Below are 20,971 nucleotides of genomic sequence, written 5' to 3' on the forward strand. Positions count from 1 at the left end.
TGGCACGTGCCCGGTTACTCACAGGTAACACACGTGTGCGCCGGAGCCGCCCAATCACTTCACACTGCTCTGCGTGTTTAACAACCATAAGCCCTTATTACATCACCTTAATATCACTTAACACAATTATCCCAATTAATAACAATTTAGTGATTATGTTTCACTAGCGAGTTCCTCATAGTGATGCTCACAGCTCGCACGTGGCGCGTCCCAGGCGCAGGGAAACCCGCAGGTACTGACCTACATGTAAGGGTTACGTCCCATATTGTTACAAACTACAACTCCCAGCATGCCTTGCAGAGATATCGGGGGGGGGGACACACTGGCAGATGTGCCAAATAACCCATAGGATTAGGGTGAGAATGATCCCCCCGGGCATATGGGAGACCTTTAGGGTTGCCAACTTTTATTGCTATTCATACCAGTCTTTAGGGTGGGGGCAGGGGAATGGGTGAATAGGGCAGGGGAATGGGCAAATAGGGCAGGGGAATGGGCGAATAGGGCAGGGGAATGGGCGAATAGGGCAGGGGAATGGGTGAATAGGGCAGGGGAATGGGCGAATAGGGCAGGGGAATGGGCGAATAGGGCAGGGGAATGGGCGAATAGGGCAGGGAAATGGGTGAATAGGGCAGGGGAATGAGTCGCCCCCCGTAACATTACCGCCCACCCCTTGCCAGCAGCCCATGGTGGTAGCCCCTTTGTGGCCTCAATATCACCTTGAGTGTCCAGCTCTCTTGCTGTGAGCCAGTTGTGCCCAGGTCCAGGCTGCTGGTACCCCAGGGTACTGCAGACATGGGCCAGTGTGGAACCCGACCTCTGCAACCCGACCACATTGGTTGTTATGACCGAAAAAGCAGAACCTAATTGGTTGAGGGCACCTAGTGATGGCCTCGTGTGTGAAGCTGGTTCTGCCCAGGACTTGGATGGGCCTTTGTTCTCCTCGTACAATCAACTTGAATATGGGCCATCTTGCCATACATGTCACTCTGCCATAGCCCTTGGCTATGTCCCAGCTTCCATGGGCCCCTTACCATGTAGCCAACGTGGGAAGACCCAGGTCCATCTCTGCCCTCAGCCTCGTGCCTTCAACCCACTGACGCCTCGGGCTCTCCCTTCTCTAACAGCCACTTTCTGCCTGTTACCATCTTCCCAGAGAGAGAGGCGCTTTCCCGCCCCCCTGACCTGCAGCCGAATGATTGTGTGAAATCCCAGCACATTGTCTGCTCCTATTCACCTGGGCACCTCGGCTCGGCACAACGACCCCTCGTACTAATAATACCCTTTGCTTCCCGAGTACGTTCTTTATTCTAATGTCACACAGTCGTGTACAGGGACCCGCATCCCACAGAGCCAAAGTGCCTCCATTTAAAGGGGAAGCCAACCCCCACCCTTCACTGTTTCTGGTGCCTGAACTGATGTGACTTGCACAATTTCAGCTCCGCTGGCTGCGTGTCAGAGCGGCTCTGCAGTCCCGGCCCATAGCGCTTACAGTGTAAATCTTACACGCTGAGATGCCAGGGGCTGTAATTCATCCGGAGCAGAGACTGCCAGGCTTGGCATCCCATTAATGTCCATACTGATCCCTAATGAATAGAAAGTCTGCATCTGATGGCAGTTCCTAGGCCGACACTCCCTAGATCCATAATTGCAGACAAAGTGAATGATAATGGCTCCGTCCGACCCACCAATCACAGCCACTGAAGTCTTTCCCACATAGTAGGGCCCCTAGAGTACTAAATGAGCCCTTATATTCAACCTACAACCAACCAACCTAACCTTTTTAGTTAATGTCTATTAAGATTTATCTCTTCTTGTAAGTCTAGGCCAACTGGATTCTCTCTAGGTAATCTTGGGCCACTCATCTGAACGACCACAGGATGATAAAACTGCCCCCGAAAGTGGACCAAATAAACATTTATAGAGGTTAGGAGAGGACAATGGGCAGCAACCAGACTGACTGTAAAGGTCCCCATACACCTTAAGATCCCCTCGCTTGGCAAAGTCGCCAAGTGAGCGGATCTTCTCCCAATATCCCCCACCAACGGGCCCTGGGGCCAAACGATCGAATTATAACGACGGGTATAGGCAAAGTCGGCTCAGGTACCGCATCAATGAGCCAATGCCAGATATCAACGAGCCAACGCCAGATATCGGTGGGGCAGGCCCGTCGGTAGTGCCCATACACGGGCCAATTAGGTGCCGAATCTGTCTAAGGGACCGATATCAGCAGCTAGAATCGGCCCGTGTATGGGGACCCTAAGCAAATAGCCATAACAATGGCAAATGGAGTTTATGCTATTGATGGTACAACAATTCCACTAACCTAAAGTATTTCTAATCTTATTTCTTCTCCAGAACCTAACGGAGCTGGGTCTCACTGCCTACGACACCCCTCTGCAGTTTCCCACAAGGCTCCTCAATCAGATTCTAAAGGAACATCCAAGGAGACGTTGTTCCCAGGCAGGAGAATGCAGCCCATGGAATGCTGGGAATATCTGAGGCCCCGATGACAAGGGAAGGGTAGAAAGATTCCCATTATAACGCCAAGTTACCAGAGGAAGAATATAGCGGATCCTTAGGGGGGACCAACCCCCCAACAAATACCAGTCCTTTCCGCACAAAATGCCATTACCACCCCTGCCGGGGAACAGACCCACCCAGTAGTAGATCCAGGGATTTATGTTTCTGCCCAGTGAACACCTGAGTGGTTTATTATAAAGATAAAGAGAGTAAATAGTAAGTAAATAGAATATCCAGGAGCCATTTGGCTACGGGGACAATTATAGACTGACAGGTGGGGCGAGCGAATAAACCGGCAACGAGTTGGAGCCGCGATTAAAACTAAACAAGGATTATATGAAAAATTGTAATCGTTTCCCTTTTAAATTAGAAAATAATTTCAGCCTCTCGGTGCTAAAAACGCTGAGAAACCTCCGAAGGGATCAAATTGCTGCTTGGCCAAAGCCAGATGGTTGCTATTAGCAGCTCCGCCGGATACAGATATTCTACTGGCAGCTCCAACTGGCTACTTGTACGGTGAGAAAGGGGGGACGGCAATGGGGTCCCTGCTGCACCCCGATAATGCCCTGTTGCACCCCTACAATGCCCTGTTGCACCCTGATTATGCCCTGTTGCACCACTATAATGCCCTGTTGCACCCTGATAATGCCCTGATGCACCCCTACAATGCCCTGCTGCACCCCTACAATGCCCTGCTGCACCCCGATATGCCCTGTTGCACCCCTACAATACCCTACTGCACCCCTACAATGCCCTGTTGCACCCCTACAATGCCCTGCTGCACCCCTACAATGCCCTGTTGCACCCCTACAATGCCCTGCTGCACCCCTAAAATGCCCTGTTGCACCCCGATAATGCCCTGTTACACCCATATAATGCCCTGTTGCACCCTGATAATGCCCTGTTGCACCCCTATAATGCCCTGTTGCACCCTGATAATGCCCTGTTGCACCCCTATAATGCCCTGCTGCACCCCTATAATGCCCTGCTGCACTCCTATAATGTCCTGCTGCACCCCTATAATGCCCTTTGCACCCCGATAATGCCCTGTTGCACCCCTATAATGCCCTGTTACACCCTTATAATGCCCTGCTGCACCCCTATAATGCCCTGTTACACCCTTATAATGCCCTTTTGCATCCCTATAATGCCCTGTTGTACCCCTATAATGCCCTGTTGCACCCCTATAATGCCCTGTTGCACCCCTATAATGCCCTGTTACACCCTTATAATGCCCTGCTGTACCCCTATAATGCCCTGTTGCACCCCTATAATGCCCTGTTGCACCCCTATAATGCCCTGCTACACCCTTACAATGCCCTGTTGCACCCCTATAATGCCCTGCTGCACCCCTATAATGCCCTGCTACACCCTTATAATGCCCTGTTGCACCCCTATAATGCCCTGCTGCACCCCTATAATGCCCTTTTACACCCTTATAATGCCCTGTTGCACCCCTATAGTGCCCTGCTGCACCCCTATAATGCCCTGTTACACCCCTATAATGCCCTGTTACACCCTTATAATGCCCTGTTGCACCCCAATAATGCACAATTCCAGGCTCAGATAGGGCAGTAAGGCAAGTGGCCAAGATACAATGGTCATAATGGACTGGGCCATTATCTCCCTATCTGCAATTCTAACTGCCTATCGTTATTGTGAGAAAGGAGGAACGGCAATGGGGTCCCTGTTACACCCCTATAATGCCCTGTTGCACCCCTATAATGCCCTGTTGCACCCCTATAATGCACAATTCCAGGCTCAGATATGGCAGTAAGGCAAGTGGCCAAGATATAATGGTCATAATGAATAACTGGGGGCATTTATTGTTTAGAGTGAATTCAGGACTGGACCATTATCTCCCTATCTGCAATTCAAACTGCCTATCGGTATATTGGTACAGCCTGAACCCCACTGCCATAGGGACCCTATACCCTATAATGCATAAAGCCTGGCTCCGATTAAGCAGTTAGTGCTCAGGATTGGTCAGAGTGGACAAACTGGGTCCCATTACACAGCCTGGGGTATAGGTGAGTTTGGGAAAGGGCATTACAGCGGGGGAACCAGAGATATTGCTGGGCCATAAGGGTGATAACAATTAACTCCAGGCATTTTGGGGACCTTATTTAAAAAAAAAAAATCCAAGACTGGACCATTATCACCCCAAGGTATAGGGGTTAGCTGATATCTTTGGAGCAAACCATTTTGGAACTGCCATGGGTGGGTCACAGATTAGAACAAAATGCACTTGGGTTAACTAGTCTTGCATCCCGCTATCTTGGTTTGATTAATAGCTCCTTGGGCAAGTAACACAATGCTTGGGATCACTCCCTATTGGGTTCAATGGCAATGGCTTGGAACGGCTGGTTCCCTCATGGGTCGGGCGATAGTATAAAATGGCTCCAGATTAGGGAGCAGGGTTTTTAATGGGGCAGACAGGTTTGGGGGCATATTTATTGCAGGGACAGGTTAGATAGTGGCGGAGCAGACTTATAACAAGGGCCGGTCGGCACTAGGCCAAATTCCAGTATAAGAACACTACAATCTCATTCATTTCCCCGGCTCTGGCAGCAGAACGCAGATATATTTCTATAATAAAATAACTCAATTTGCCCTCATTACCCCCCTTCCCAGTTTGTATCTCTCAGGCTAAAGGCCCAATGAGCTTGCGTGTCAGTAGCCCCGAGCAGCCGGCCGCTTCTGAAGGAAAGAAAGGGGGGGTCGATTGATCGTTTGGCTGAGAAATAATTTCTAATTTGTCGGCTGAAGTCAATACAAGTGAGGGAGGGAGGGACGGATGGACGTGGGGAGGGAGAGGATTTCCAGCAAGAAGGTAATGATCGGCCCCCGGCCATCGCTCAATTCCAATTTATTCCCATAGGAAACTGATGGCAGAGGGATTACACTTGCCACATCTTGGCTCAGACACCGAGGACGGTGGCCAACAGGGTCCAATCAGCTCTTCCTGTCTGACCTTCTCCTACTTGGCCCAAAGCCTACATCGCAAGCCTGCCCTTTCACTAATTAGCTAAATTACTTTCTCTTTTTCTATACGGATACAGCTGGACAGGGACAGGGCTGGGCTCCCTCGTGCCGAGAGCAATTCAGCAGCAACGAACCCTTCCATTGGCTCATTTGTTCATCATCATGATCCAGGGCAGGGTACCCACTACCTCTGCAGCGACTATCCACCACCTCAGCCTCGCTATGGAGTCGGACTCTTCAACCAAGGGGTTAATTAAGTGAATTAATTGATTTCCTCCTTCTAATGGGTCTGGATATACATCAGTCAGGAAATGAGACTGCAGCGGCTTCTGGATTCCAGGCTCAATCTTATTATTTCCTTTTAAACCTCCCCCCCCCCCCGTCAATCATTGAATTAGAGTGAAGGCACAGATGTGTATAACCCATAGAAATTCATTAAACTCATTATTATGGTTTATTTTTTATGGAAGCAGAGATGTTTACAGAGCTTGTGGCAGAGGCTTCCAGCTCCCCATTAGGTTCCTATTGGGTTCCTTCCTGCTTTGCTTAATGGGTAATCAGTGGAACATGACTTCCTAGGGTGCTCCAGGTGGGGAAGCTGCTCAGAATAAGACATTCGCCCAAGTTATGGCATCTTGGAGGGACCTAGTAGAACGATAGTCCTTCCATAAGAGTAGCCATGGTCAGGCTGAGCAGCGGTTAAACAATGTTCTCCTAATGAGCTTCCCATGAAATGCACTGGCCCTAGGCAGCCTCTGACAGAATGGCTTGGGACACACGGACCTGGACTGATTTATAATGTGAAGGCTCAAAGGAGCAGCTGCCTCCAAGCAAGAAAAATAAACAAAGAGATCTGGAGCTGCGGCTCCTTAGAGACCGGCCAAGGTTGGGTTGGTTTCAAATGAGCAGATAAAGACAACCAGGGCCCCTCGGCAAACACGATGGAGAGTGATTCCGACCACCAAGCCAGTGCTTCAGTAGTCACAGTCCAGCAGATTAATGGCAGCCATTATGTTCTACACCCAGTGATAAAGGTGGACCAATATATGGTGACCATGTAATCCCAGGGACTAGGTTTTCAGACTTGGTGCCCCTAGGGAGGTGGTTTATGAAACTATGATACAGCTATGGGATGTACATGGTGTCCCTCATTGGATTTCCAGAGCTGCAATGACAACCGAACTGGGCTGGTGTTGGTTTAAGAGGAAAAGACCATTCTAGGCTATGGCTTGATTGTCTATGCCTTGGGCCAATTATCCACAATGACACCTTTGAAGACTAGATTATCATAAAAAAGGCACAGAAAGGGGTATCATAGATGTTGGTCGCTCAGGGGTAACATGTTGCTCCCCAACCCCTTGGATGTTGCTCTCAGTGCCCCCAAACCAGGGAGTTATTTTTGAATTCCTGACTTGGGGGCAAGTTTTGGTTGAATAAAAACAAGATTTCCTACCAAATAAAGCCCCTGTAAGCTGATAGGGTGCATAGAGACTGCCTAATAGCCAATCACAGCCCTTATTTGGCTCCTCCATGAACTTTTATGGTGCTTGTGTTGCTCTCCAAGTCTTTTTACATTTGACTGTGGCTCACGAGTAAGAAAGGTTGGGGACCCCTGATGTTGGGGACTTCATAAAAGAGGTCTATGGAGATGTTGGGCCCCCTAGGGGCATTTCACATAAAGAGGTCTATGGAGATGTTGGGCCCCCTAGGGGCATTTCACATAAAGAGGTCTATGGAGATGTTGGGCACCCTAGGGGCATTTCACATAAAGAGGTCTATGGAGATGTTGGACATGTTGGGGGGCACTTTTGCCTTTGCCATTGTATGCATCCATTGTCTCAATAAGAGCATATATACGATAGAAGGGGAGAGGGATCAGTTAAGGTGGAGGAGGAGGTGGAAGTAATGCCACAGTGGGGAGGGTCCTGGGCTGCCATCCAGCCACAACCTACCCAGAAGGTAAGGAGTTGGTGTGAACCCTCAGGTATTGGCACTACTACTAGGTCTAGGAGACTCCTAGGAGCTGGTTATGCTTTAGGAGATAACGGGGGTCGTTAACATTTTACCAGGGTGCAAGTGCTATAGAACTAAGGGGTGCAAGAGCCAGCTCATCACACACACTTGCGCCCCAGGAATGGCTGCACTCTGCTCTGAATGACGGCCAGGTTAGGGGATGGGTAGGTGGGACGCATACGTTTTCAGCAAGACATGAGGGGCCACCAAGACCAGGGGTAGAAGCGTTTGAGCACTAAGGGGCACCCATTCATGCTCATTCAAGCCCTCTTCCAACCTTTCTCGGACCCCCAGTGCGAGGTGCAGACGGAACGATGGAATCCAGAATGATGCAACTGGAGCAGAAGGAACAAACTCCGGATCCACAGCCACCGCTGTGCCATGTAAAGCCATTTGGGGCCACGGCTCGGCGCATTCCAGCCTCGCTTTTCTTATTACGAGAGCCACTTACGGCTCCCAAACAGCTGTGCCCCGTACCGCTCGGGGGCTGATTCACAGCTCAGAAGCACCACTTACAGGCGGGCCGAGCCCGCATTCAGCCTCCTAAAGCACTCGCCAGCCTTCCCCATTGTCTGCAGCCTCTGCCTCATTAGCAGCACATGTAGGGCGGATGGGAAGGGAGGGGGGGACGCGTTTGGGTGGGACGCAGACGTGGCCCTGTGCGACAGTGGTCCCTTCGCTTCCCATAGGAATGAATAGAACGTGGGTGAGTTTTATGCCACATTTGCAGCCACAGGGGGCGCTCTTCTATTGCTCATTGGAGCCAGCAGTATGGTCGCTGCCACTAAGTGAATTAAAACAAATATGCAGACAATTCCCAACCCCGGGAGCGCGCAGGAATATTCCTGATCCAAGCAGAGCGGTAATGGGAACCACGTGTGGGGGGATGTTAGGGATACGGACGATTACTGTCGGTACAGGGCACGGGGTCCCAGCTCCCACATTACCCACAACACACGGATAGCCTGACACAAGTAGCAGCGGTTATGGCCTCTTTTATCACTGGGGCAAAGTGCAATACGTTCCACCATGTTTCTTATCCATAAAGCACCTGCCCCCAATCCCCAAATACCATTTGCCCCACGTCGGGGGGGCAGAACATGAAAAACAGCAAGGGAACCCCAAGAAGCACCATTACGGCACCGATCCCAGGGGCAACAAAGGCCTACAGTCTATGGCTGTTCTTTGCACCATTGTGCACAAAGGCCCCTTTTGCCCCCTATAGAGGTGCCACTGGCACAGAGAGCACCCAAGTGCCAGGGAAAAGCCCTATTACAGGCTAATGAGCCCCGGCCTATGCCACAGTACCCGGGCACGCTGCATTTTAGTGCCAGTTTCCCTTTAAAGCAGTGATGGGATGTCATTAGCACCCCCGGTTCCCCCGTCTGAAGGGATAACAAGTTTGTCCTTAGCGCTGTCATTGTGCCGTATGCCAGGATCCCAGCGACTCCCTAATGCACTGAGAATGACCGCGGCCCGTGCCAAAACGCTTCCCCGACTGTCTGTAGGTGACAAATTGGCTGCTCAATAGATCCAGAAGTTGGTAAGAAGCAAATTCACTCTGTAGTTCATAGCAGAGCCAAGGAGTCCGGCCGCGTCCTGGGAACCAGCCCGGATCAATCTGGAACCATCAGGCTTTTAGCCGCCACAAATGAGCCGTTCAGTTCTGGAGCCGGAGGATCCAAACGGCCATTGGCTACGGCCCTGATTAGCCCTGTGATCTGCCCGTATCTCTAATCATGGGACTATGTCACGTTTAACCCATAACCAATTCAAATTTAAAAAAAAAACGTTATCTCCACTGTAGGTTCTGACTCCTGAAACAATGTAGCAGCCAGCTGACGGAACAGACCCGGTGGAGGCCTGACTGTCGGTTTTGGGCAAACGCATTTCGCCCGCCTCTCGTCTGTCGTACACGGCCGAACAAAGAGAGGATATGTTTGTATAACTCGCAGAAGAGCACCGAGAGGGGGGCATAATAGGCACTTGTGAGCGCCATATGGAATTTCATCAGCCGCAAGGGGAAACAGATTGGAGAGATAGAGACCGTATGAAACAACTGCTCACTCTTAAAGGGAAAGGGAAAGGCAGAGATATTAGGAATGCAGTCTTCCAGTGAACTACAACTCCCAGCATTCCCAAACAGTCACAAGCAACTCACTTTGGCACAATAGCAAAAAAGCCACAGTCACAATGTTATTACTGAGGGTTATTTTTGGCTGTGGGGAGGCTTAATATAGACATTTGCTAAATTTACAGTATCCCAAGGTCAGAGCTACTTATAATACCCCAGAACCCACAGCAGGATAAATACAGTGCCAATTCCATGTATAATACCCCAGAATCCACAGCAGGATAAATACAGCGCCAATTCCATGTATAATACCCCAGAACCCACAGCAGGATAAATACAGTGCCAATTCCATGTATAATACCCCAGAACCCACAGCAGGATAAATACAGTGCCAATTCCATGTATAATACCCCAGAACCCACAGCAGGATAAATACAGTGCCAATTCCATGTATAATACCCCAGAACCCACAGCGGGATAAATACAGTGCCAATTCCATGTATAATACCCCAGAACCCACAGCAGGATAAATACAGTGCCAATTCCATGTATAATACCCCAGAACCCACAGCAGGATAAATACAGTGCCAATTCCATGTATAATACCCCAGAACCCACAGCAGGATAAATACAGCGCCAATTCCATGTATAATACCCCAGAACCCACAGCAGGATAAATACAGTGCCAATTCCATGTATAATACCCCAGAACCCACAGCGGGATAAATACAGTGCCAATTCCATGTATAATACCCCAGGACTCACAGCAGGATAAATACAGCGCCAATTCCATGTATAATACCCCAGAACCCACAGCAGGATAAATACAGTGCCAATTCCATGTATAATACCCCAGAACCCACAGCGGGATAAATACAGTGCCAATTCCATGTATAATACCCCAGAACCCACAGCAGGATAAATACAGTGCCAATTCCATGTATAATACCCCAGAACAGACAGCAGGATAAATACAGTGCCAATTCCATGTATAATACCCCAGAACCCACAGCAGGATAAATACAGTGCCAATTCCATGTATAATACCCCAGAACCCACAGCAGGATAAATACAGTGCCAATTCATGTATAATACCCAGAACCCACAGCAGGATAAATACAGTGCCAATTCCATGTATAATACCCCAGAACCCACAGCAGGATAAATACAGCGCCAATTCCATGTATAATACCCCAGAACCCACAGCAGGATAAATACAGCGCCAATTCCATGTATAATACCCAGAACCCACAGCAGGATAAATACAGCGCCAATTCCATGTATAATACCCCAGAACCCACAGCAGGATAAATACAGTGCCAATTCCATGTATAATACCCCAGAACCCACAGCGGGATAAATACAGTGCCAATTCCATGTATAATACCCCAGGACTCACAGCAGGATAAATACAGCGCCAATTCCATGTATAATACCCCAGAACAGACAGCAGGATAAATACAGTGCCAATTCCATGTATAATACCCCAGAACCCACAGCAGGATAAATACAGTGCCAATTCCATGTATAATACCCCAGAACCCACAGCAGGATAAATACAGTGCCAATTCCATGTATAATACCCCAGAACCCACAGCAGGATAAATACAGTGCCAATTCCATGTATAATACCCCAGAACCCACAGCAGGATAAATACAGTGCCAATTCCATGTATAATACCCCAGAACAGACAGCAGGATAAATACAGCGCCAATTCCATGTATAATACCCCAGAACCCACAGCAGGATAAATACAGTGCCAATTCCATGTATAATACCCCAGAACAGACAGCAGGATAAATACAGCGCCAATTCCATGTATAATACCCCAGAACCCACAGCAGGATAAATACAGTGCCAATTCCATGTATAATACCCCAGAACCCACAGCAGGATAAATACAGTGCCAATTCCATGTATAATACCCCAGAACCCACAGCAGGATAAATACAGTGCCAATTCCATGTATAATACCCCAGAACAGACAGCAGGATAAATACAGTGCCAATTCCATGTATAATACCCCAGAACCCACAGCAGGATAAATACAGTGCCAATTCCATGTATAATACCCCAGAACAGACAGCAGGATAAATACAGCGCCAATTCCATGTATAATACCCCAGAACAGACAGCAGGATAAATACAGCGCCAATTCCATGTATAATACCCCAGAACCCACAGCAGGATAAATACAGCGCCAATTCCATGTATAATACCCCAGAACCCACAGCAGGATAAATACAGCGCCAATTCCATGTATAATACCCCAGAACCCACAGCAGGATAAATACAGTGCCAATTCCATGTATAATACCCCAGAACCCACAGCAGGATAAATACAGCGCCAATTCCATGTATAATACCCCAGAACCCACAGCAGGATAAATACAGCGCCAATTCCATGTATAATACCCCAGAACCCACAGCAGGATAAATACAGTGCCAATTCCATGTATAATACCCCAGAACCCACAGCAGGATAAATACAGCGCCAATTCCATGTATAATACCCCAGAACCCACAGCAGGATAAATACAGCGCCAATTCCATGTATAATACCCCAGAACCCACAGCAGGATAAATACAGCGCCAATTCCATGTATAATACCCCAGAACCCACAGCAGGATAAATACAGTGCCAATTCCATGTATAATACCCCAGAACCCACGGCAGGATAAATACAGCGCCAATTCCATGTATAATACCCCAGAACCCACAGCAGGATAAATACAGCGCCAATTCCATGTATAATACCCCAGAACCCACAGCAGGATAAATACAGTGCCAATTCCATGTATAATACCCCAGAACCCACAGCAGGATAAATACAGCGCCAATTCCATGTATAATACCCCTCCCCCCCCCAGCCCTTCATTAAAATGTTCCTATGATTGGGAGACACAATGTGACCATCAGGCGCTGGGAAGGGAGGAATAACAGCTGATTTAGCCGGGGGCTGGTATATGGTACCAGTATCATATGATGGGGGTATGAGGATGGCTATGGCAGGGTGCTGAGCAGTAACTGATGATGGGTGGGGGCTGGATTCAATGGGACACCCCAATTCCCTTCCTTTATAACTGCATTCATACATATGCTCGGGTCAGAACTGGGCTGGCAATCGGGAAGCTCTGGCCAATGCCAAAGGGGTTACTGTAAGCAACCATGGCAACCATGGCCCTGTACTTTATATGGGGCCACGGGTAGTGTTTGTGTACCTGAAATGCCAGGGCCTAATGTGACTCTCAGGCCAGACTGGGTTTGCCATCATTCACCATAGAAAACAAATGAACGACACCCCTAGTGGCCATAAAGGGCGTTGCCCCTTCTTTTAAACAGTGTATCCCCCACTTCCCTACCTGGGGGGGCTGCCCTGTTTCCCAGGGACCCCCTGTCACCCACTGGGACCAATTAAAATCACTGATTTATGTTCCCCCGTGGCTGTGGGGCTGTTACTGAGAGCGATAAACAAACGCCCCCCTTGGGGCCACGGCGCTTACGCATGAGAGAATGAAGGAATATTGTAAATATTTAAGGGAAAATCGAGGCAATTTATGTCCACGTCCGGTCATTGTGCTGAGTGTTTAAAGGGTAAGTATTCCTTTCTGCGCCTTTTGTGCCATTCTGAGCTTCTCAACTAAAATAATAATGGATCTTGTGTCCCAGAGTGTTTACGCTGTACTGATAATCCAGGAGACCCTGCTGAATCCTGTATAATGAGACAGGGGGGCACGGGGGCCGGAGGGGTCAGAATCCTGACTGTTACATTGTATTTACCCTGTTTCCAGGAGGAGAGGTCAGCGACCCTGTAAGTGGCTCTGCGGGTGATTAATGGCTCTGCGGATCAGAGGGTATCAGTCACTTCTCAACTGGGTCAGTACAGGCAGTTCCCAGCGGCGCTGACATACGGCCCAAACCCAGAAGCCTCTGCAGCCTGGCCCCGCGCCCACCTCTCCCTCTCATATATACCCTATATACTGTCCCCCCCATGGCAGCGTCATATAGTCACACTGCCAGCTGCTGTGATATAGAGAAACATTGGGGTAACAGTCACCCCGCTATAGTTCCAGGGTTACCCAGGGCACAAATAAGCACTCACCCCAAATCCCCCCCTAACTGGCCTTCAGGCTGGGCCCCCTTAGCCCATAACAAGGTTACAGATATATAGAAACATTGGGGTAACAGTCACCCTGCTATAGTTCCAGGGGTACCCAGGGCACAAATAAGCACTCACCCCAAATCCCCCCCTAACTGGCCTTCAGGCTGGGCCCCCTTAGCCCATAACAAGGTTACAGATATATAGAAACATTGGGGTAACAGTCACCCCGCTATAGTTCCAGGGTTACCCAGGGCACAAATAAGCACTCACCCCAAATCCCCCCTAACTGGCCTTCAGGCTGGGCCCCCTTAGCCCATAACAAGGTTACAGATATATAGAAACATTGGGGTACCAGTTGGGGCCCCCCAGCAGGCTGATGGATTTGTATGGAACAATCAGGCAGATTACAGGGAATTCTGGGGGGAGCGGCGCGGCGTTATGACAAATAATTCCATGTTAATTAGTGCATGATAGAGTTAGCTTCGTTAGGATTGGGGAGTAATTGCGGCCGATCGTTAGTCAGACGGATGATGGGAATTTGCAACTCGTATTTCATGTTTTTCTTTCCCATTAGAGAGAAATAGAAGGAAACCCAATTACCCTTATTGTTCCAGTGATTTAATTGCGGGCTGCTCGGGGGTGGCGCGGGGGGGCCCCGGGGTATTTCTATCTAGAAACCAACAGCGCCCCTAGTGGTGGTAACAAATAGGAATAATAATAATTGGGGGGGGGGGGCAGGGTATAAGGGGGCTGCTAATACCCTCGTTTGGGTTAAATAAGAATCTTAGCGGTTATTTCCCCTTTCCCATAGGCTCCGCCCCCTGGCTCTGCAGGGGAGGGGCTACGCCAGGGAACAAGCACATTTCCTCTCCATTTTCTCATGGATACAAAGCATCTCCCCGCTGGGAATATAAACAGCCTGTCTGCTTCCAACTATAAAGTCACTCTCTCTGTCTCTCTTCACTGCCAGGTTCCGACTCCTGAAACAACGTAGGGGGATTTGGTTCCCCTCCATCCGGCCTCTGCTACATTTAGTTTCTACAGGCAGCAGTGCAATGACTATAAGCCGCCGGGCAAACGGCGGAAAGTGGCTCTTTTCTGTTTGTTTGGGTTAAGTTCCCCTTTAAACTAAGTCAAAGGTTGCAGGAATTGTGGGAAATACATGCCATTTCTGACTAAGGAGCATTATTTGTTATTATGAGCCCCCCCGACACCCTGTGTTTCCCCCCACCCCAGGGTGCAGGCTCGGAGCACTGAATGGGCCGATGTAAGGAGCAGAATACTGAGCCCATTCATTGGGCTACGGCCGCGGCTAATTCAATTTACTCTATTTAATGTGTCTGAGTGATCGACTCTCTACTCACACAGGGGAAGTAGTGTCTGGGGGTCCTACCCCCCCAGTATATAACATTCATACAATCACCCGTCTCCCCGCTGCAGCCTGCAATGGAATCCCATTCAGCGGTACCCCATGATTATTAGATTACAGCCTACAATGAGCTCAGCCCATGGGCAGTCAGAGCAGTTCCGGCCCTGGGAACCCTGGGCAGACTTGGCCACTCAGTGGGCCCGGCCAACAGGTAACCAAACAACATCAGTAATGCCCCTTACTCACACAGCCAATCCTCTCATACACTACAGCCACGCCCAACTTATACCCATGATATAGACAAGCCCCACCCACTCCCCCACAAACCCCACCCATTTTATGACCTATGATTAGGGTTGCCACCTGTCTGGTTTTAGCACAGGCCGAGCAAAACTCACACTCCGCCCCCTGTCCGGCCCTTCCTCCCATCAAAAGTGGCAAGCCTACCCATGTATCATGTACAGGCTCCTCCCACCCAGTCTTTTGTACCTAGACCTTTATATACAAGCTCCTCCCATCCAATCTTTTGTACCTAGGCTATTATATACAAGCTCCTCCCATCCAGTCTTTTGTACCTAGACCTTCATATACAGGCTCCTCCCACCCAGCCTTTTATACCTAGACCTTCATATACAGACTCCTCCCACCCAGCCTTTTGTACCTAGACCTTCATATACAGGCTCCTCCCACCCAGCCTTTTGTACCAAGACCTTCATATACAGGCGCCTCCCAACCAGCCCTTTGTACCTAGACCTTCATATACAGGCTCCGCCCACCCCTATGTATTAATACACAGTTATACAATAACTACTGTACAATATGGCCAATCTGTACAATACAACTCTCTCCTGACAGTTGCGCTTGGGGCCTAAGTGCCAGCGTTCCCAGGGACACTCATACTGGCAACCAATGGCTCAGCAGAGCAACGACTGATGCTGATGGCTCAGCCAGGATTGGAAAGATGGTGCTAAAAGCTCTGCATTAAATGATGTAAAGGACTACAGTTCCCAGCATCCCCTGTTGTCACTGATCCAGAGCACAGTGGAAGCCAAAGGAAGGGCCAGGATTTGCACACTGGGCTGGGGATTAAAGGGGAAGGAAAAGAGGCTATGGGTGCCAGTTAAATGCTAGGATAAGAGTTATAAATTATTTTCCTTAGCGATCAGGCCGCGTTCTGTACTTCTGACTTCAGGTGGCCAAACCCTGGCCAATACGCTTCAGTAGCCAACTGGCTGATACCCTGTGAGCCCCAATATACGGCTAAGTGCAGCCCACTGTGGCATCCAGAGCCTGCTCCCTTCCCCGGAACTTCATTTCCCAGAATCCTCAGCGAGCCGGCAGCTGTCAGTGTGACATTTTCCCCTCTGCACAAACAATTCCTCTCTCCCCCAGACCCCCAAGCCGGGGCCCCTCTGACAGCCTGCTCCCTTCCCCGGAACTTCATTTCCCAGAATCCTCAGCGAGCCGACAGCTGTCAGTGTGACATTTTCCCCTCTGCACAAACAATTCCTCTCTCCCCCAGACCCCCAAGCCGGGGCCCCTCTGACAGCCTGCTCCCTTCCCAGGAACTTCATTTCCCAGAATCCTCAGCGAGCCAGCAGCTGTCAGTGTGACACTTCCCCCTCTGCACAAACAATTCCTCTCTCCCCCAGACCCCCAAGCCGGGGCCCCTCTGACAGCTCAGACAATGGGAGGGAAATGAGGCCCCGTTCCAGGGAGCCATTCCTCTTCCAAACTCCCAGCTGTTTCTCCGGGGCCCTCGCCTGTAGCTCGGCTATCATTAGCCCTTGCAGCTGGCTCAGCCCAGGGGCCCCTCACACTGCATCCATCAATGTGGCCCCTGCTGCACAGTAAATCCTGCCAGCCCCCAACGTCAGCCCAGGGACCCCCAGCCCCCCAAACCCTCTCACACTTCTCTCTGTACAGGCAGCTGTGAGGGTGAGTGGCCCTTGCACACAATGGGCCCCAGGAATCTGGGTGTCAGGAGCCAATGAACCCAGGCCAATCCCCCCACAAACACACCGACTCTTATACAGTAACACTGACAGTAAACTACATCTCCCAGCATCCCCTGCCAGACAGCTGCCAGCTAAGCACCTACACCGGCTCCCATACAGTAACACACAGTAACATTGACAGCAAACTACATCTCCCAGCATCCCCTGCCAGCTAAGCACCCACACCGGCTCCCATACAGTAACACACAGTAACATTGACAGCAAACTACATCTACCAGCATCCCCTGCCAGCTAAGCACCTACACCGGCTCCCATACAGTAACACACAGTAACATTGACAGCAAACTACATCTCCCAGCATCCCCTGCCAGCTAAGCACCCACACCGGCTCCCATACAGTAACACACAGTAACACTGACAGCAAACTACATCTCCCAGCATCCCCTGCCAGCTAAGCACCCACACCGGCTCCCATACAGTAACACACAGTAACACTGACAGCAAACTACATCTCCCAGCATCCCCTGCCAGCTAAGCACCCACACCGGCTCCCATACAGTAACACACAGTAACATTGACAGCAAACTACATCTCCCAGCATCCCCTGCCAGCCAGCTAAGCATAACCAGAGGCACCGGCACCCACTGACATACACTGTAACAGGGAGAACAATACGGAATTTGTGCCTGTCTAGAACTACAGGCTGATAGATACAGAGAGATATTTAGGCAGAGACAGATAGACAGACGGGCAGATATCCTGCCCCGTGGTTTGTAATTGTTTTGTTTATAGACATGATAAAGAGATATATGATAGATAGATAGATAGATAGATAGATAGATAGATAGATAGATAGATGGATAGATAGATAGATAGATAGATAGATAGATAGATAGATAGATAGATGGATGGATAGATAGATAGATAGATAGATAGATAGATAGATAGATAGATAGATAGATAGATAGATAGATAGATGCTTTATAGATATGATAGATAATATAGAGAAAGAAAGAAAGAAAGATGATTTTTAGAGATAATAGATAAAAAGAAAAATGGATATAGATTATATATTGCAATAGATAGATGATAGATATGATAGATAAACAGATGATAGATAATATGGAGAAAGAAAGAAAGAAAGAAAGAAAGATGTTTAGAGATATATATAAAGAGAAAGATGGATATAGATGATATATTGCAATAGAGATGATAGATAAAAAGAGAATAGATAGCTAGATAAATGATTTATAGAGATGATAAAGAGAAAGATAGAGAGATATAGAAGATATAGATGATATATAGATAGATAGATAGATAGATAGATAGATAGATAGATAGTGAGAGAGATGGGTAGATGACAAGAGATATATAAAGATATATTACGGTAGATAGTTTCAGAAGAGGATAGAAAAGATACAGATATAAGACCGACAGACAGATATATCCATAGATATATGTAGCCAGACAGATATATTGTACAGCGCTGCGGGATATGTTGGTGCTTTATAAATAAATGTTAATAATAATAATAATAATAATATGTTGGAGGGCAATGCTGTTGGGCCAATAGTGCCGTGAGTACAGCAGTGGCCCCGACACACAGGGAATATTACCCCCGGCTTGGGATCAATCCACGGAGCCAGTGAGACATCTCTGCCCCAACAGTCTGTCACTCTCGGCGCTCTCTTTATAGTGACAGCCAAGACCCCAGTGCCGCACAGTCGGGGGGCCCCTCGCTACGGCCACAGTACAACTCCCACGGTCTAAGCAGAATATATACGGGCAACTGGGGGGCCCCAGCTACGGCCACAGTACAACTCCCACGGTCTAAGCAGAACATATACGGGCAACTGGGGGGCCCCAGCTACGGCCACAGTACAACTCCCACGGTCTAAGCAGAACGTATACGGGCAACTGGGGGGCCCCAGCTACGGCCACAGTACAACTCCCACGGTCTAAGCAGAACATATACGGGCAACTGGGGGGCCCCAGCTACGGCCACAGTACAACTCCCACGGTCTAAGCAGAACATATACGGGCAACTGGGGGGCCCCAGCTACGGCCACAGTACAACTCCCACGGTCTAAGCAGAACATATACGGGCAACTGGGGGGCCCCAGCTACAGCCACAGTACAACTCCCACGGTCTAAGCAGAACATATACGGGCAACTGGGGGGCCCCAGCTACGGCCACAGTACAACTCCCAGGGGCTGAGCAGAACATATACGGGCAACTGGGGGGCCCCAGCTACGGCCACAGTACAACTCCCATGGTCTGAGCAGAACATATACGGGCAACTGGGGGGCCCCAGCTACGGCCACAGTACAACTCCCAGGGGCTGATCAGAACATATACGGGCAACTGGGGGGCCCCAGCTACGGCCACAGTACAACTCCCAGGGGCTGAGCAGAACGTATACGGGCAACTGGGGGGCCCCAGCTACAGCCACAGTACAACTCCCACGGTCAGAGCAGGAGGGCAACATATACAGGCAACTGGGGCAAACGCTGCAATTGCCTAAATACCCGGGGGGGCTTATTCACAATGGCACCTCCAGCTGCCCCACTAAGGCGCTGAAGGAGTTAAACACAGGGCCACCCCGAGGGTATTAGGGAATTAACAAAGTTTAGCGGATTTGGGCACAAAGGGAAAGGAAACGGGACAGCGAGGGCCAAACAATGGGCCAGTAAAGGGCCAGCGCAGCGCACATCAGTAGCGAGTATCCCAGGGCCAGGGAGCTGCGGGCACAGGCTATGGATTAGCAGCCAAATGCAATGACTGACTAGCCATCAGCGCCCCCAGCTCATTAACCCCCCCACAGCCTATAGCAAGGTGCTGGGATTGTGCCTCCCAGCCGGGGCACTAAGGGGTTAAACGGCGCAGCAGTAAAGGGTAAGTAAGCCTGGGCTGCCAATAATAATAATATCATTACCAAATTGCATTTACAGACACTGCAGGGAGAGTGCGGCCAGCCCCTGGCAGATACTATTGGGGAGGGAAGGGGGGCCCTGCAGCCCTCCTGCTGTCACCTTCCTGCTTCCAAACTTCCCAACACACTCAGCCCCCCCCCCCCCAATACACAGCAGAACTGCACCAACCAACACCACCAAGTTGGACTACAACTCCCAGCAGCCTTTAGCTGTCAGCTGTCAGACAGGCGGGAGTTGTAGTTCTAACAACATCACTGCCAGCGGCTCAATTCGCTGGAATAACCCATAAACGGAACCGACACCAGTTCTAGCCCGCAGAGCTTGCAATCGAAACCCCGTCACTCCCATTGCTGCAGCCGGAGAGAGCGATTTGCAGCATCGGGAGTGTTGGCTGAGGGCACCCCAAGCCCCACTAGGTAGGTAGGTAGGTAGGTAGGGGGCACTTACCTCCCTCCGGCAGGGGCAAGAGTAGGCAGCTGGGGGGCACATACCCCAGAATCCCGACACTTGTAATAATTCCGTGCGGGCTCCTCTCTTTCTCTCCCTAAACTGAAGGCAGCGGAGAATAACAAAGTGCTGCTGCCAAGAAATCGTACGTCTGAGCCGCCCCGATCCCTCCCCGAAAGGGCAGTGCGACTTGTGCGACTCGGCCTCTTCCAGCTGCGACTCCTCCTTTCCCTGCCGCTGCCTGTCATCAGCTCCCTACTCCCATCATAATAACAGATCCCTGGCCCCCACCGCGGCCCCCTGCCCCTGCACGGCCGATCAGTCGCTGCGACTTAAAGCCACAACCCCCCCAAACAACATAAAGCTGCCCATACACTTTCGTTTTCCCACGAACGTTCGGATATACATTCAACTGCATTCAGGCTCAAATTGTAGGCTGAAATAGTCGGAGGCACCGATCGTATGAAAGCTACACACGGTCCGAAAATTGTGCGATGTCGTACGATTTGATCGGTAGGTGTATGGGCAGCTTAAGGAAAGGCGCAGTGATCCCAATTACTCGACTTC

The 20,971-nt window shown here is 49.8% G+C and overlaps 1 protein-coding gene across 2 annotated transcripts in view; it reads right to left on the reverse strand.

The window, feature by feature from the left end:
• sema6c (semaphorin 6C) overlaps positions 1 to 20,556 on the reverse strand; it is a 145,641-nt gene extending 125,085 nt beyond the window's left edge. The window contains exon 1 of one of the 2 annotated variants that reach the window (XM_002937269.4): positions 20,405 to 20,556. The gene's annotated coding sequence lies outside the window, so the exon portion shown is untranslated. The remainder of the gene's footprint in view (positions 1 to 20,404) is intronic. The other variant, XM_004917580.3, reaches the window with a different exon arrangement.
• Positions 20,557 to 20,971: the final 415 nt, after the last annotated feature.

The sequence above is a fragment of the Xenopus tropicalis genome, chromosome 8 (assembly GCF_000004195.4).
Source record: "Xenopus tropicalis strain Nigerian chromosome 8, UCB_Xtro_10.0, whole genome shotgun sequence".
In the NCBI taxonomy this organism is placed as follows: Eukaryota; Metazoa; Chordata; class Amphibia; order Anura; family Pipidae; genus Xenopus; species Xenopus tropicalis.